The 17311-nt window shown below is 47.7% G+C and overlaps 5 non-coding genes across 5 annotated transcripts; all 5 read left to right on the top strand.

Moving 5' to 3' along the window:
- Window positions 1–350: 350 nt before the first annotated feature.
- Window positions 351–423, top strand: TRNAI-GAU (transfer RNA isoleucine (anticodon GAU)). The gene has a single exon. It is a non-coding gene; the product is annotated as a tRNA-Ile (tRNA).
- A 1394-nt stretch (window positions 424–1817) lies between these two features.
- Window positions 1818–1890, top strand: TRNAI-GAU (transfer RNA isoleucine (anticodon GAU)). Its single transcript has one exon. It is a non-coding gene; the product is annotated as a tRNA-Ile (tRNA).
- Window positions 1891–9018: 7128 nt separating this feature from the next.
- TRNAT-GGU (transfer RNA threonine (anticodon GGU)) lies at window positions 9019–9091 on the top strand. Its single transcript has one exon. It is a non-coding gene; the product is annotated as a tRNA-Thr (tRNA).
- An 809-nt stretch (window positions 9092–9900) lies between these two features.
- TRNAT-GGU (transfer RNA threonine (anticodon GGU)) lies at window positions 9901–9973 on the top strand. Its single transcript has one exon. It is a non-coding gene; the product is annotated as a tRNA-Thr (tRNA).
- A 956-nt stretch (window positions 9974–10929) lies between these two features.
- TRNAY-GUA (transfer RNA tyrosine (anticodon GUA)) lies at window positions 10930–11002 on the top strand. Its single transcript has one exon. It is a non-coding gene; the product is annotated as a tRNA-Tyr (tRNA).
- Window positions 11003–17311: the final 6309 nt, after the last annotated feature.

Below are 17311 nucleotides of genomic sequence, written 5' to 3'. Positions count from 1 at the left end.
GATGGGACGTAAAAAGTCAAAATTTTTCCACAATACCTGACAACCATTTAATTTCTGAGCTTCCTTGGTTCAATGGTTAGCGCGTTCAGCTGTTAACCGAAAGGTTGGTGGTTCGAGCCCACCCGGGAGAGGTGTTGTGGGGTCTCAGATGTAGCGTGAAAAGTCATAACTTTTCCACAATACCCGACAACCATTTAATTTCTGAGCTTCCTTGGTTCAATGGTTAGCGCGTGCGGCTGTTAACCGAAAGGTTGGTGGTTCGAGCCTATCCGGGAGCGGTGTTGAGGTCTCAGATGTGACGTAAAAAGTCAAAGTTTTTCCAAAATACCTGACAACCATTTAATTTTTGGGCTTCCGTTGCGCAATGGTTAGCGCGTTCGGCTGATAACCGAAAGGTTGGTGGTTCGAGCCCATCCGGGAGCGGTGTTGTGAGGTCTCAGACGTAACGTAAAAAGTCAGAGTTTTTCCACAATACCTGACGAACATTTAATTTTTGGGCTTCCGTTGCGCAATGGTTAACGCGTTCAGATGTTAACCGAGGGGTTGGTCGTTCGAGCCCACCCGGGAGAGGTGTTGTGTAGTCTCAGATCTAGCGTGAAAAGTCATAACTTTTCCACAATACCTGACAACCATTTAATTTCTGAGCTTCCGTGGTTCAATGGTTAGCGCGTTTGGCTGTTAACCGAAAGGTTGGTGGTTCAAGCCCATCCGGGAGCGGTGTTGTGAGGTCTCAGATGTGACGTAAAAAGTCAAAGTTTTTCCACAATACCTGACGACCATATAATTTTTGGGCTTCCGTGGCGCAATGGTTAGCGCTTTCGGCTGTTATTCAAAAGGTTGGTGGTTCGAGCCCGCCCTTGAGCTTTGTTGTGAGGTCTCAGATGTAGCGTAAAATTCAAAACTTTTCCACTATACGTGACAACCATTTAATTTCTGAGCTTCCGTGGCTCAATGATTAGCGCGTTCGGCTGTTAATTAATAGGTTGGTGGTTCGAGCCCACCCCGGAGCGGTGTTTTGGGATCTCAAATGTAACGTAAAACGTCAGAGTTTTTCCACAATACCTGACGAACATTTAATTTTTGGGCTTCCGTTGCGCAATGGTTAACGCGATCAGATGTTAACCGAGGGGTTGGTCGTTCGAGCCCACCCGGGAGAGGTGTTGTGAGGTCTCAGATGTAGCGTGAAAAGTCATAACTTTTCCACAATACTTGACAACCATTTAATTTCTGAGCTTCCGTGGTTCAATGGTTAGCGCGTTCAGCTGTTAACCGAAAGGTTGGTGGTTCGAGCCCACCCGGGAGAGGTGTTTTGGGGTCTCAGATGTAGCGTGAAAAGTCTTATCTTTTCCACAATACGTGACAACCATTTAATTTCCGAGCTTCCGTGGATCAATGATTAGCGCGTTCGGCTGTTAATTAATAGGTTGGTGGTTCGAGCCTACCCGGGAGCGGTGTTTTGGGATCTCAAATGTAACGTAAAAAGCCAAAGTTTTTCCACAATACCTGACAACCATTTAATTTCTGAGCTTCCGTGGCGCAATGGTTAGCGCGTGCGGCTGTTAACGGAAAGGTTGGTGGTTCGAGCCCATCCGGGAGCGGTGTTGAGGTCTCAGATGTGACGTAAAAAGTCAAAGTTTTTCCACAATACCTGACGAACATTTAATTTTTGGGCTTCCGTTGCGCAATGGTTAACGCGTTTAGATGTTAACCGAAAGGTTGGTCGTTCGAGCCCACCCGGGAGAGGTGTTGTGGGGTCTCAGATGTAGCGTGAAAAGCCAAAGTTTTTCCAAAATACCTGACAACCATTTAATTTTTGGGCTTCCGTTGCGCAATGGTTAGCGCGTTCGGCTGATAACCGAAAGGTTGGTGGTTCGAGCCCATCCGGGAGCGGTGTTGTGAGGTCTCAGACGTAACGTAAAAAGTCAGAGTTTTTCCACAATACCTGACGAACATTTAATTTTTGGGCTTCCGTTGCGCAATGGTTAACGCGTTCAGATGTTAACCGAGGGGTTGGTCGTTCGAGCCCACCCGGGAGAGGTGTTGTGTAGTCTCAGATCTAGCGTGAAAAGTCATAACTTTTCCACAATACCTGACAACCATTTAATTTCTGAGCTTCCGTGGTTCAATGGTTAGCGCGTTTGGCTGTTAACCGAAAGGTTGGTGGTTCAAGCCCATCCGGGAGCGGTGTTGTGGGGTCTCAGATGTGACGTAAAAAGTCAAAGTTTTTCCACAATACCTCACGACCATATAATTTTTGGGCTTCCGTGGCGCAATGGTTAGCGCTTTCGGCTGTTATTCAAAAGGTTGGTGGTTCGAGCCCGCCCTTGAGCTTTGTTGTGAGGTCTCAGATGTAGCGTAAAATTCAAAACTTTACCACTATACGTGACAACCATTTAATTTCTGAGCTTCCGTGGCTCAATGATTAGCGCGTTCGGCTGTTAATTAATAGGTTGGTGGTTCGAGCCCACCCCGGAGCGGTGTTTTGGGATCTCAAATGTAACGTAAAAAGTCAGAGTTTTTCCACAATACCTGACGAACATTTAATTTTTGGGCTTCCGTTGCGCAATGGTTAACGCGATCAGATGTTAACCGAGGGGTTGGTCGTTCGAGCCCACCCGGGAGAGGTGTTGTGAGGTCTCAGATGTAGCGTGAAAAGTCATAACTTTTCCACAATACTTGACAACCATTTAATTTCTGAGCTTCCGTGGTTCAATGGTTAGCGCGTTCAGCTGTTAACCGAAAGGTTGGTGGTTCGAGCCCACCCGGGAGAGGTGTTTTGGGATCTCAGATGTAGCGTGAAAAGTCTTATCTTTTCCACAATACGTGACAACCATTTAATTTCCGAGCTTCCGTGGATCAATGATTAGCGCGTTCGGCTGTTAATTAATAGGTTGGTGGTTCGAGCCCACCCGGGAGCGGTGTTTTGGGATCTCAAATGTAACGTAAAAAGCCAAAGTTTTTCCACAATACCTGACGACCATTTAATTTCTGAGCTTCCGTGGCGCAATGGTTAGCACGTACAGCTGTTAACCGAAAGGTTGGTGGTTCGAGCCTACCCGGGAGAGGTGCTGTGGGGTCTCAGATGTAGCGTAAAAAGTCAAAACTTTTCCACAATACGTGAGAACCATTTAATTTCTGAGCTTCCGTGGCTCAAGAGTTAGCGCGTTCGGCTGTTTACTAATAGGTTGGTGGTTCGAGCCCACCCGGGAGCGGTGTTTTGGGATCTCAAATGTAACGTAAAAAGCCAAAGTTTTTCCACCATACCTGACGACCATTTAATTTTTGGGCTTCCGTGGCGCAATGGTTAGCGCGTTCGGCTGTTAACCGAAAGGTTGGTGGTTCGAGCCCATCCGGGAGCGGTGTTGTGATGTCTCAGATGTAGCGTGAAAAGTCATAACTTTTCCACAATACCTGACAACCATTTAATTTCTGCGCTTCCGTGGCTCAATGGTTAGCGCGTTCGGCTGTAAACTAATAGGTTGGTGGTTCGAGCCCACCCGGGAACGGTGTTTTGGGATCTCAAATGTAAGGTAAAAAGCCAAAGTTTTTCCACAATGCCTGACGACCATTTAATTTTTGGGCTTCCGTGGCGCAATGGTTAGCGCGTTCGGCTGTTAACCGAAAGGTTGGTGGTTCGAGCCCATCCGGGAGCGGTGTTGTGAGGTCTCAGATGTAGCGTGAAAAGTCATAACTTTTCCACAATACCTGACAACCATTTAATTTCTGAGCTTCCGTGGCTCAATGGTTAGCGCGTTCGGCTGTAAACTAATAGGTTGGTGGTTCGAGCCCACCCGGGAGCGGTGTTTTGGGATCTCAAATGTAACGTAAAAAGCCAAAGTTTTTCCACAATACCTGACGACCATTGAATTTTTGGGCTTCCGTTGCGCAATGGTTAGCGCGTTCGGCTGTTAACCGAAAGGTTGGTGGTTCGAGCCCATCCGGGAGCGGTGTTGTGAGGTCTCAGATGTAGCGTGAAAAGTCATAACTTTTCCACAATACCTGACAACCATTTAATTTCTGAGCTTCCGTGGCTCAATGGTTAGCGCGTTCGGCTGTAAACTAATAGGTTGGTGGTTCGAGCCCACCCGGGAGCGGTGTTTTGGGATCTCAAATGTACCGTAAAAAGCCAAAGTTTTTCCACAATACCTGACGACTGTTATATTTTTGGGCTTCCGTGGCGCAATGGTTAGCGCGTTCGGCTGTTAACCAAAAGGTTGGTTTTTCGAGCCCATCCGGGAGCGGTGTTGTGATGTCTCAGATGTAGCGTGAAAAGTCATAACTTTTCCACAATACCTGACAACCATTTAATTTCTGCGCTTCCGTGGCTCAATGGTTAGCGCGTTCGGCTGTAAACTAATAGGTTGGTGGTTCGAGCCCACCCGGGAACGGTGTTTTGGGATCTCAAATGTAACGTAAAAAGCCAAAGTTTTTCCACAATACCTGACGACCATTTAATTTTTGGGCTTCCGTGGCGCAATGGTTAGCGCGTTCGGCTGTTAACCGAAAGGTTGGTGGTTCGAGCCCATCCGGGAGCGGTGTTGTGAGGTCTCAGATGTAGCGTGAAAAGTCATAACTTTTCCACAATACCTGACAACCATTTAATTTCTGAGCTTCCGTGGCTCAATGGTTAGCGCGTTCGGCTGTAAACTAATAGGTTGGTGGTTCGAGCCCACCCGGGAGCGGTGTTTTGGGATCTCAAATGTAACGTAAAAAGCCAAAGTTTTTCCACAATACCTGACGACCATTGAATTTTTGGGCTTCCGTTGCGCAATGGTTAGCGCGTTCGGCTGTTAACCGAAAGGTTGGTGGTTCGAGCCCATCCGGGAGCGGTGTTGTGAGGTCTCAGATGTAGCGTGAAAAGTCATAACTTTTCCACAATACCTGACAACCATTTAATTTCTGAGCTTCCGTGGCTCAATGGTTAGCGCGTTCGGCTGTAAACTAATAGGTTGGTGGTTCGAGCCCACCCGGGAGCGGTGTTTTGGGATCTCAAATGTACCGTAAAAAGCCAAAGTTTTTCCACAATACCTGACGACTGTTATATTTTTGGGCTTCCGTGGCGCAATGGTTAGCGCGTTCGGCTGTTATCCGAAAGGTTGGTGGTTCGAGCCCACCCGGGAGTGGTGTTTTGGGATTTCAAATGTAACGTAAAAAGCCAAAGTTTTTCCACAATACCTGACGACCATTAAATTTTTGGGCATCCGTGGCGCAATGGTTAGCGCGTTCGGCTGTTAATCGAAAGGTTGGTGGTTCGAGCCCATCCGGGAGCGGTGTTGTGAGGTCTCAGATGTGACGTAAAAAGTCAAAGTTTTTCCACAATACCTGACGAACATTTAATTTTTGGGCTTCCGTTGCGCAATGGTTAACGCGTTTAGATGTTAACCGAAAGGTTGGTCGTTCGAGCCCACCCGGGAGAGGTGTTATGGGGTCTAAGATGTAGCGTGAAAAGTCATAACTTTTCCACAATACCTGACAACCATTTAATTTCTGAGCTTCCGTGGTTCAATGGTTAGCGCGTTCGGCTGTTAACCGAAAGGTTGGTGGTTCGAGCCCATCCGGGAGCGGTGTTGTGAGGTCTCAGATGTGACGTAAAAAGTCAAAGTTTTTCCACAATACCTGACGACCATATAATTTTTGGGCTTCCGTGGCGCAATGGTTAGCGCTCTCAGCTGTTATTCAAAAGGTTGGTGGTTCGAGTCCACCCAGGAGCGGTGTTGTGAGGTCTCAGATGTAGCGTAAAAAGTCAAAACTTTTCCACAATACGTGACAACCATTTAATTTCTGAGCTTCCGTGGCTCAATGGTTAGCGCGTTCGGCTGTTAACTAATAGGTTGGTGGTTCGAGCCCACCCGGGAGCGGTGTTTTGGGATCTCAAATGTAACGTAAAAGCCAGAGTTTTTCCACAATACCTGACGACCATTTAATTTTCGGGCTTCCGTGGCGCAATGGTTAGCGCGTTCGGCTGTTAACCGAAAGGTTGGTGGTTCGAGCCCATCCGGCAGCGGTGTTGTGAGGTCTCAGCTGGGACGTAAAAAGTCAAAGTTTTTCCACAATACCTGACGAACATTTAATTTTTCTGCTTCCGTTGCGCAATGGTTAAGGCGTTTAGATGTTAACCGAAAGGTTGGTGGTTCGAGCCCACCCGGGAGAGGTGTTGTGGGGTCTCAGATGTAGCGTGAAAAGTCATATCTTTTCCACAATACGTGACAACCTTTTAATTTCTGAGCCTCCGTGGCTCAATGGTTAGCGCTTTCGGCTGTTAACTAATAGGTTGGTGGTTCGAGCCCACCCGGGAGCGGTGTTTTGGGATCTCAAATGTAATGTAAAAAGCCAAAGTTTTTCCACAATACCTGACGAACATTTAATTTTTGGGCTTCCGTTACGCAATGGTTAGCGCGTTTAGCTGTTAACCGAAAGGTTGGTCGTTCGAGCCCACCCGGGTGAGGTGTTGTGGGGTGTCAGATGTAGCGTGAAAAGTCATAGCTTTTCCACAATACCTGACAACCATATAATTTCTGAGCTTCCGTGGCTCAATGGTTAGCGCGTTCGGCTGTTAACTAATAGGTTGGTGGTTCGAGCGCACCCGGGAGCGGTGTTTTGGGATCTCAAATGTAACGTAAAAAGCCAAAGTTTTTCCACAATACCTGACGACCATTTAATTTTTGGGCTTCCGTGGCGCAATGGTTAGCGCGTTCGGCTGTTAACCAAAAGGTTGGTTTTTCGAGCCCACCCGGGTGAGGTGTTGTGGGGTGTCAGATGTAGCGTGAAAAGTCATAGCTTTTCCACAATACCTGACAACCATATAATTTCTGAGCTTCCGTGGCTCAATGGTTAGCGCGTTCGGCTGTTAACTAATAGGTTGGTGGTTCGAGCGCACCCGGGAGCGGTGTTTTGGGATCTCAAATGTAACGTAAAAAGCCAAAGTTTTTCCACAATACCTGACGACCATTTAATTTTTGGGCTTCCGTGGCGCAATGGTTAGCGCGTTCGGCTGTTAACCAAAAGGTTGGTTTTTCGAGCCCATCCGGGAGCGGTGTTGTGATGTCTCAGATGTAGCGTGAAAAGTCATAACTTTTCCACAATACCTGACAACCATTTAATTTCTGCGCTTCCGTGGCTCAATGGTTAGCGCGTTCGGCTGTAAACTAATAGGTTGGTGGTTCGAGCCCACCCGGGAACGGTGTTTTGGGATCTCAAATGTAACGTAAAAAGCCAAAGTTTTTCCACAATACCTGACGACCATTTAATTTTTGGGCTTCCGTGGCGCAATGGTTAGCGCGTTCGGCTGTTAACCGAAAGGTTGGTGGTTCGAGCCCATCCGGGAGCGGTGTTGTGAGGTCTCAGATGTAGCGTGAAAAGTCATAACTTTTCCACAATACCTGACAACCATTTAATTTCTGAGCTTCCGTGGCTCAATGGTTAGCGCGTTCGGCTGTAAACTAATAGGTTGGTGGTTCGAGCCCACCCGGGAGCGGTGTTTTGGGATCTCAAATGTAACGTAAAAAGCCAAAGTTTTTCCACAATACCTGACGACCATTTAATTTTTGGGCTTCCGTTGCGCAATGGTTAGCGCGTTCGGCTGTTAACCGAAAGGTTGGTGGTTCGAGCCCATCCGGGAGCGGTGTTGTGAGGTCTCAGATGTAGCGTGAAAAGTCATAACTTTTCCACAATACCTGACAACCATTTAATTTCTGAGCTTCCGTGGCTCAATGGTTAGCGCGTTCGGCTGTAAACTAATAGGTTGGTGGTTCGAGCCCACCCGGGAGCGGTGTTTTGGGATCTCAAATGTACCATAAAAAGCCAAAGTTTTTCCACAATACCTGACGACTGTTATATTTTTGGGCTTCCGTGGCGCAATGGTTAGCGCGTTCGGCTGTTATCCGAAAGGTTGGTGGTTCGAGCCCACCCGGGAGTGGTGTTTTGGGATTTCAAATGTAACGTAAAAAGCCAAAGTTTTTCCACAATACCTGACGACCATTAAATTTTTGGGCTTCCGTGGCGCAATGGTTAGCGCGTTCGGCTGTTAACCGAAAAGTTGGTGGTTTGAGCCCACCCGGGAGTGGTGTTTTGGGATTTCAAATGTAACGTAAAAAGCCAAAGTTTTTCCACAATACCTGACGAACATTTAATTTTTGGGCTTCCGTTACGCAATGGTTAGCGCGTTTAGCTGTTAACCGAAAGGTTGGTCGTTCGAGCCCACCCGGGAGAGGTGTTGTGGGGTGTCAGTTGTAGCGTGAAAAGTCATAGCTTTTCCACAATACCTGACAACCATATAATTTCTGAGCTTCCGTGGCTCAATGGTTAGCGCGTTCGGCTGTTAACTAATAGGTTGGTGGCTCGAGCCCACCCGGGAGCGGTATTTTGGGATCTCAAATGTAACGTAAAAAGCCAAAGTTTTTCCACAATACCTGACGGCCATTTAATTTTTGGGCTTCCGTGGCGCAATGGTTAGCGCGTTCGGCTGTTAACCGAAAGGTTGGTGGTTCGAGCCCATCCGGGAGCGGTGTTGTGAGGTCTCAGATGTAGCGTGAAAAGTCATAACTTTTCCACAATACCTGCCAACCATTTAATTTCTCCGCTTCCGTGGCTCAATGGTTAGCGCGTTCGGCTGTAAACTAATAGGTTGGTGGTTCGAGCCCACCCGGGAGCGGTGTTTTGGGATCTCAAATGTAACGTAAAAAGCCAAAGTTTTTCCACAATACCTGACGACCATTTAATTTTTGGGCTTCCGTGGCGCAATGGTTAGCGCGTTCGGCTGTTAACCGAAAGGTTGGTGGTTCGAGCCCATCCGGGAGCGGTGTTGTGAGGTCTCAGATGTAGCGTGAAAAGTCATAAGTTTTCCACAATACCTGACAACCATTTAATTTCTGAGCTTCCGTGGCTCAATGGTTAGCGCGTTCGGCTGTAAACTAATAGGTTGGTGGTTCGTGCCCCCCCGGGAGCGGTGTTTTGGGATCTCAAATGTAACGTAAAAAGCCAAAGTTTTTCCACAATACCTGACGACCATTAAATTTTTGGGCTTCCGTGGCGCAATGGTTAGCGCGTTCGGCTGGTATCCGAAAGGTTGGTGGTTCGAGCCCACCCAGGAGTGGTGTTTTGGGATTTCAAATGTAACGTAAAAAGCCAAAGTTTTTCCACAATACCTGACGACCATTAAATTTTTGGGCTTCCGTGGCGCAATGGTTAGCGCGTTCGGCTGTTAACCGAAAAGTTGGTGGTTCGAGCCCACCCGGGAGTGGTGTTTTGGGATTTCAAATGTAACGTAAAAAGCCAAAGTTTTTCCACAATACCTGACGGCCATTTAATTTTTGGGCTTCCGTGGCGCAATGGTTAGCGCGTTCGGCTGTTAACCGAAAGGTTGGTGGTTCGAGCCCATCCGGGAGCGGTGTTGTGAGGTCTCAGATGTAGCGTGAAAAGTCATAACTTTTCCACAATACCTGCCAACCATTTAATTTCTCCGCTTCCGTGGCTCAATGGTTAGCGCGTTCGGCTGTAAACTAATAGGTTGGTGGTTCGAGCCCACCCGGGAGCGGTGTTTTGGGATCTCAAATGTAACGTAAAAAGCCAAAGTTTTTCCACAATACCTGACGACCATTTAATTTTTGGGCTTCCGTGGCGCAATGGTTAGCGCGTTCGGCTGTTAACCGAAAGGTTGGTGGTTCGAGCCCATCCGGGAGCGGTGTTGTGAGGTCTCAGATGTAGCGTGAAAAGTCATAAGTTTTCCACAATACCTGACAACCATTTAATTTCTGAGCTTCCGTGGCTCAATGGTTAGCGCGTTCGGCTGTAAACTAATAGGTTGGTGGTTCGTGCCCCCCCGGGAGCGGTGTTTTGGGATCTCAAATGTAACGTAAAAAGCCAAAGTTTTTCCACAATACCTGACGACCATTAAATTTTTGGGCTTCCGTGGCGCAATGGTTAGCGCGTTCGGCTGGTATCCGAAAGGTTGGTGGTTCGAGCCCACCCAGGAGTGGTGTTTTGGGATTTCAAATGTAACGTAAAAAGCCAAAGTTTTTCCACAATACCTGACGACCATTAAATTTTTGGGCTTCCGTGGCGCAATGGTTAGCGCGTTCGGCTGTTAACCGAAAAGTTGGTGGTTCGAGCCCACCCGGGAGTGGTGTTTTGGGATTTCAAATGTAACGTAAAAAGCCAAAGTTTTTCCACAATACCTGACGGCCATTTAATTTTTGGGCTTCCGTGGCGCAATGGTTAGCGCGTTCGGCTGTTAACCGAAAGGTTGGTGGTTCGAGCCCATCCGGGAGCGGTGTTGTGAGGTCTCAGATGTAGCGTGAAAAGTCATAACTTTTCCACAATACCTGACAACCATTTAATTTCTCCGCTTCCGTGGCTCAATGGTTAGCGCGTTCGGCTGTAAACTAATAGGTTGGTGGTTCGAGCCCACCCGGGAGCGGTGTTTTGGGATCTCAAATGTAACGTAAAAAGCCAAAGTTTTTCCACAATACCTGACGAACATTTAATTTTTGGGCTTCCGTTACGCAATGGTTAGCGCGTTTAGCTGTTAACCGAAAGGTTGGTCGTTCGAGCCCACCCGGGAGAGGTGTTGTGGGGTGTCAGATGTAGCGTGAAAAGTCATAGCTTTTCCACAATATCTGACAACCATATAATTTCTGAGCTTCCGTGGCTCAATGGTTAGCGCGTTCGGCTGTTAACCGAAAGGTTGGTGGTTCGAGCCCACCCGGGAGCGGTGTTTTGGGATCTCAAATGTAACGTAAAAAGCCAAAGTTTTTCCACAATACCTGACGACCATTATATTTTTGGGCTTCCGTGGCGCAATGGTTAGCGCGTTCGGCTGTTATCCGAAAGGTTGGTGGTTCGAGCCCACCCGGGAGTGGTGTTTTGGGATTTCAAATGTAACGTAAAAAGCCAAAGTTTTTCCACAATACCTGACGACCATTAAATTTTTGGGCTTCCGTGGCGCAATGGTTAGCGCGTTCGGCTGTAAACTAATAGGTTGGTGGTTCGAGCCCACCCGGGAACAGTGTTTTGGGATCTCAAATGTAACGTAAAAAGCCAAAGTTTTTCCACAATACCTGACGACCATTTAATTTTTGGGCTTCCGTGGCGCAATGGTTAGCGCGTTCGGCTGTTAACCGAAAGGTTGGTGGTTCGAGCCCATCCGGGAGCGGTGTTGTGAGGTCTCAGATGTAGCGTGAAAAGTCATAACTTTTCCACAATACCTGACAACCATTTAATTTCTGAGCTTCCGTGGCTCAATGGTTAGCGCGTTCGGCTGTAAACTAATAGGTTGGTGGTTCGAGCCCACCCGGGAGCGGTGTTTTGGGATCTCAAATGTAACGTAAAAAGCCAAAGTTTTTCCACAATACCTGACGACCATTTAATTTTTGGGCTTCCGTTGCGCAATGGTTAGCGCGTTCGGCTGTTAACCGAAAGGTTGGTGGTTCGAGCCCATCCGGGAGCGGTGTTGTGAGGTCTCAGATGTAGCGTGAAAAGTCATAACTTTTCCACAATACCTGACAACCATTTAATTTCTGAGCTTCCGTGGCTCAATGGTTAGCGCGTTCGGCTGTAAACTAATAGGTTGGTGGTTCGAGCCCACCCGGGAGCGGTGTTTTGGGATCTCAAATGTACCGTAAAAAGCCAAAGTTTTTCCACAATACCTGACGACTGTTATATTTTTGGGCTTCCGTGGCGCAATGGTTAGCGCGTTCGGCTGTTATCCGAAAGGTTGGTGGTTCGAGCCCACCCGGGAGTGGTGTTTTGGGATTTCAAATGTAACGTAAAAAGCCAAAGTTTTTCCACAATACCTGACGACCATTAAATTTTTGGGCTTCCGTGGCGCAATGGTTAGCGCGTTCGGCTGTTAACCGAAAAGTTGGTGGTTTGAGCCCACCCGGGAGTGGTGTTTTGGGATTTCAAATGTAACGTAAAAAGCCAAAGTTTTTCCACAATACCTGACGAACATTTAATTTTTGGGCTTCCGTTACGCAATGGTTAGCGCGTTTAGCTGTTAACCGAAAGGTTGGTCGTTCGAGCCCACCCGGGAGAGGTGTTGTGGGGTGTCAGTTGTAGCGTGAAAAGTCATAGCTTTTCCACAATACCTGACAACCATATAATTTCTGAGCTTCCGTGGCTCAATGGTTAGCGCGTTCGGCTGTTAACTAATAGGTTGGTGGCTCGAGCCCACCCGGGAGCGGTATTTTGGGATCTCAAATGTAACGTAAAAAGCCAAAGTTTTTCCACAATACCTGACGGCCATTTAATTTTTGGGCTTCCGTGGCGCAATGGTTAGCGCGTTCGGCTGTTAACCGAAAGGTTGGTGGTTCGAGCCCATCCGGGAGCGGTGTTGTGAGGTCTCAGATGTAGCGTGAAAAGTCATAACTTTTCCACAATACCTGCCAACCATTTAATTTCTCCGCTTCCGTGGCTCAATGGTTAGCGCGTTCGGCTGTAAACTAATAGGTTGGTGGTTCGAGCCCACCCGGGAGCGGTGTTTTGGGATCTCAAATGTAACGTAAAAAGCCAAAGTTTTTCCACAATACCTGACGACCATTTAATTTTTGGGCTTCCGTGGCGCAATGGTTAGCGCGTTCGGCTGTTAACCGAAAGGTTGGTGGTTCGAGCCCATCCGGGAGCGGTGTTGTGAGGTCTCAGATGTAGCGTGAAAAGTCATAAGTTTTCCACAATACCTGACAACCATTTAATTTCTGAGCTTCCGTGGCTCAATGGTTAGCGCGTTCGGCTGTAAACTAATAGGTTGGTGGTTCGTGCCCCCCCGGGAGCGGTGTTTTGGGATCTCAAATGTAACGTAAAAAGCCAAAGTTTTTCCACAATACCTGACGACCATTAAATTTTTGGGCTTCCGTGGCGCAATGGTTAGCGCGTTCGGCTGTTATCCGAAAGGTTGGTGGTTCGAGCCCACCCAGGAGTGGTGTTTTGGGATTTCAAATGTAACGTAAAAAGCCAAAGTTTTTCCACAATACCTGACGACCATTAAATTTTTGGGCTTCCGTGGCGCAATGGTTAGCGCGTTCGGCTGTTAACCGAAAAGTTGGTGGTTCGAGCCCACCCGGGAGTGGTGTTTTGGGATTTCAAATGTAACGTAAAAAGCCAAAGTTTTTCCACAATACCTGACGGCCATTTAATTTTTGGGCTTCCGTGGCGCAATGGTTAGCGCGTTCGGCTGTTAACCGAAAGGTTGGTGGTTCGAGCCCATCCGGGAGCGGTGTTGTGAGGTCTCAGATGTAGCGTGAAAAGTCATAACTTTTCCACAATACCTGACAACCATTTAATTTCTGAGCTTCCGTGGCTCAATGGTTAGCGCGTTCGGCTGTAAACTAATAGGTTGGTGGTTCGAGCCCACCCGGGAGCGGTGTTTTGGGATCTCAAATGTAACGTAAAAAGCCAAAGTTTTTCCACAATACCTGACGACCATTTAATTTTTGGGCTTCCGTTGCGCAATGGTTAGCGCGTTCGGCTGTTAACCGAAAGGTTGGTGGTTCGAGCCCATCCGGGAGCGGTGTTGTGAGGTCTCAGATGTAGCGTGAAAAGTCATAACTTTTCCACAATACCTGACAACCATTTAATTTCTGAGCTTCCGTGGCTCAATGGTTAGCGCGTTCGGCTGTAAACTAATAGGTTGGTGGTTCGAGCCCACCCGGGAGCGGTGTTTTGGGATCTCAAATGTACCGTAAAAAGCCAAAGTTTTTCCACAATACCTGACGACTGTTATATTTTTGGGCTTCCGTGGCGCAATGGTTAGCGCGTTCGGCTGTTATCCGAAAGGTTGGTGGTTCGAGCCCACCCGGGAGTGGTGTTTTGGGATTTCAAATGTAACGTAAAAAGCCAAAGTTTTTCCACAATACCTGACGACCATTAAATTTTTGGGCTTCCGTGGCGCAATGGTTAGCGCGTTCGGCTGTTAACCGAAAAGTTGGTGGTTTGAGCCCACCCGGGAGTGGTGTTTTGGGATTTCAAATGTAACGTAAAAAGCCAAAGTTTTTCCACAATACCTGACGAACATTTAATTTTTGGGCTTCCGTTACGCAATGGTTAGCGCGTTTAGCTGTTAACCGAAAGGTTGGTCGTTCGAGCCCACCCGGGAGAGGTGTTGTGGGGTGTCAGTTGTAGCGTGAAAAGTCATAGCTTTTCCACAATACCTGACAACCATATAATTTCTGAGCTTCCGTGGCTCAATGGTTAGCGCGTTCGGCTGTTAACTAATAGGTTGGTGGCTCGAGCCCACCCGGGAGCGGTATTTTGGGATCTCAAATGTAACGTAAAAAGCCAAAGTTTTTCCACAATACCTGACGGCCATTTAATTTTTGGGCTTCCGTGGCGCAATGGTTAGCGCGTTCGGCTGTTAACCGAAAGGTTGGTGGTTCGAGCCCATCCGGGAGCGGTGTTGTGAGGTCTCAGATGTAGCGTGAAAAGTCATAACTTTTCCACAATACCTGCCAACCATTTAATTTCTCCGCTTCCGTGGCTCAATGGTTAGCGCGTTCGGCTGTAAACTAATAGGTTGGTGGTTCGAGCCCACCCGGGAGCGGTGTTTTGGGATCTCAAATGTAACGTAAAAAGCCAAAGTTTTTCCACAATACCTGACGACCATTTAATTTTTGGGCTTCCGTGGCGCAATGGTTAGCGCGTTCGGCTGTTAACCGAAAGGTTGGTGGTTCGAGCCCATCCGGGAGCGGTGTTGTGAGGTCTCAGATGTAGCGTGAAAAGTCATAAGTTTTCCACAATACCTGACAACCATTTAATTTCTGAGCTTCCGTGGCTCAATGGTTAGCGCGTTCGGCTGTAAACTAATAGGTTGGTGGTTCGTGCCCCCCCGGGAGCGGTGTTTTGGGATCTCAAATGTAACGTAAAAAGCCAAAGTTTTTCCACAATACCTGACGACCATTAAATTTTTGGGCTTCCGTGGCGCAATGGTTAGCGCGTTCGGCTGTTATCCGAAAGGTTGGTGGTTCGAGCCCACCCAGGAGTGGTGTTTTGGGATTTCAAATGTAACGTAAAAAGCCAAAGTTTTTCCACAATACCTGACGACCATTAAATTTTTGGGCTTCCGTGGCGCAATGGTTAGCGCGTTCGGCTGTTAACCGAAAAGTTGGTGGTTCGAGCCCACCCGGGAGTGGTGTTTTGGGATTTCAAATGTAACGTAAAAAGCCAAAGTTTTTCCACAATACCTGACGGCCATTTAATTTTTGGGCTTCCGTGGCGCAATGGTTTGCGCGTTCGGCTGTTAACCGAAAGGTTGGTGGTTCGAGCCCATCCGGGAGCGGTGTTGTGAGGTCTCAGATGTAGCGTGAAAAGTCATAACTTTTCCACAATACCTGACAACCATTTAATTTCTCCGCTTCCGTGGCTCAATGGTTAGCGCGTTCGGCTGTAAACTAATAGGTTGGTGGTTCGAGCCCACCCGGGAGCGGTGTTTTGGGATCTCAAATGTAACGTAAAAAGCCAAAGTTTTTCCACAATACCTGACGAACATTTAATTTTTGGGCTTCCGTTACGCAATGGTTAGCGCGTTTAGCTGTTAACCGAAAGGTTGGTCGTTCGAGCCCACCCGGGAGAGGTGTTGTGGGGTGTCAGATGTAGCGTGAAAAGTCATAGCTTTTCCACAATATCTGACAACCATATAATTTCTGAGCTTCCGTGGCTCAATGGTTAGCGCGTTCGGCTGTTAACCGAAAGGTTGGTGGTTCGAGCCCACCCGGGAGCGGTGTTTTGGGATCTCAAATGTAACGTAAAAAGCCAAAGTTTTTCCACAATACCTGACGACCATTATATTTTTGGGCTTCCGTGGCGCAATGGTTAGCGCGTTCGGCTGTTATCCGAAAGGTTGGTGGTTCGAGCCCACCCGGGAGTGGTGTTTTGGGATTTCAAATGTAACGTAAAAAGCCAAAGTTTTTCCACAATACCTGACGACCATTAAATTTTTGGGCTTCCGTGGCGCAATGGTTAGCGCGTTCGGCTGTTAACCGAAAAGTTGGTGGTTTGAGCCCACCCGGGAGTGGTGTTTTGGGATTTCAAATGTAACGTAAAAAGCCAAAGTTTTTCCACAATACCTGACGAACATTTAATTTTTGGGCTTCCGTTACGCAATGGTTAGCGCGTTTAGCTGTTAACCGAAAGGTTGGTCGTTCGAGCCCACCCGGGAGAGGTGTTGTGGGGTGTCAGATGTTGCGTGAAAAGTCATAGCTTTTCCACAATACCTGACAACCATATAATTTCTGAGCTTCCGGGGCTCAATGGTTAGCGCGTTCGGCTGTTAACTAATAGGTTGGTGGTTCGAGCCCACCCGGGAGTGGTGTTTTGGGATTTCAAATGTAACGTAAAAAGCCAAAGTTTTTCCACAATACCTGACGAACATTTAATTTTTGGGCTTCCGTTACGCAATGGTTAGCGCGTTTAGCTGTTAACCGAAAGGTTGGTCGTTCGAGCCCACCCGGGAGAGGTGTTGTGGGGTGTCAGTTGTAGCGTGAAAAGTCATAGCTTTTCCACAATACCTGACAACCATATAATTTCTGAGCTTCCGTGGCTCAATAGTTAGCGCGTTCGGCTGTTAACTAATAGGTTGGTGGCTCGAGCCCACCCGGGAGCGGTATTTTGGGATCTCAAATGTAACGTAAAAAGCCAAAGTTTTTCCACAATACCTGACGGCCATTTAATTTTTGGGCTTCCGTGGCGCAATGGTTAGCGCGTTCGGCTGTTAACCGAAAGGTTGGTGGTTCGAGCCCATCCGGGAGCGGTGTTGTGAGGTCTCAGATGTAGCGTGAAAAGTCATAACTTTTCCACAATACCTGACAACCATTTAATTTCTGCGCTTCCGTGGCTCAATGGTTAGCGCGTTCGGCTGTAAACTAATAGGTTGGTGGTTCGAGCCCACCCGGGAGCGGTGTTTTGGGATCTCAAATGTAACGTAAAAAGCCAAAGTTTTTCCACAATACCTGACGACCATTTAATTTTTGGGCTTCCGTGGCGCAATGGTTAGCGCGTTCGGCTGTTAACCGAAAGGTTGGTGGTTCGAGCACATCCGGGAGCGGTGTTGTGAGGTCTCAGATGTAGCGTGAAAAGTCATAACTTTTCCACAATACCTGACAACCATTTAATTTCTGAGCTTCCGTGGCTCAATGGTTAGCGCGTTCGGCTGTAAACTAATAGGTTGGTGGTTCGTGCCCCCCCGGGAGCGGTGTTTTGGGAACTCAAATGTAACGTAAAAAGCCAAAGTTTTTCCACAATACCTGACGACCATTAAATTTTTGGGCTTCCGTGGCGCAATGGTTAGCGAGTTCGGCTGTTATCCGAAAGGTTGGTGGTTCGAGCC

This window comes from Phalangium opilio, unplaced genomic scaffold (genome assembly GCF_054372755.1).
Source record: "Phalangium opilio isolate 3A_F unplaced genomic scaffold, DU_Popi_V2 ptg000002l_1, whole genome shotgun sequence".
NCBI lineage: Eukaryota > Metazoa > Arthropoda > Arachnida > Opiliones > Phalangiidae > Phalangium > Phalangium opilio.
Note: the sequence above shows the minus strand (reverse complement) of the source record. Positions and strands in the feature narration are given on the sequence as shown.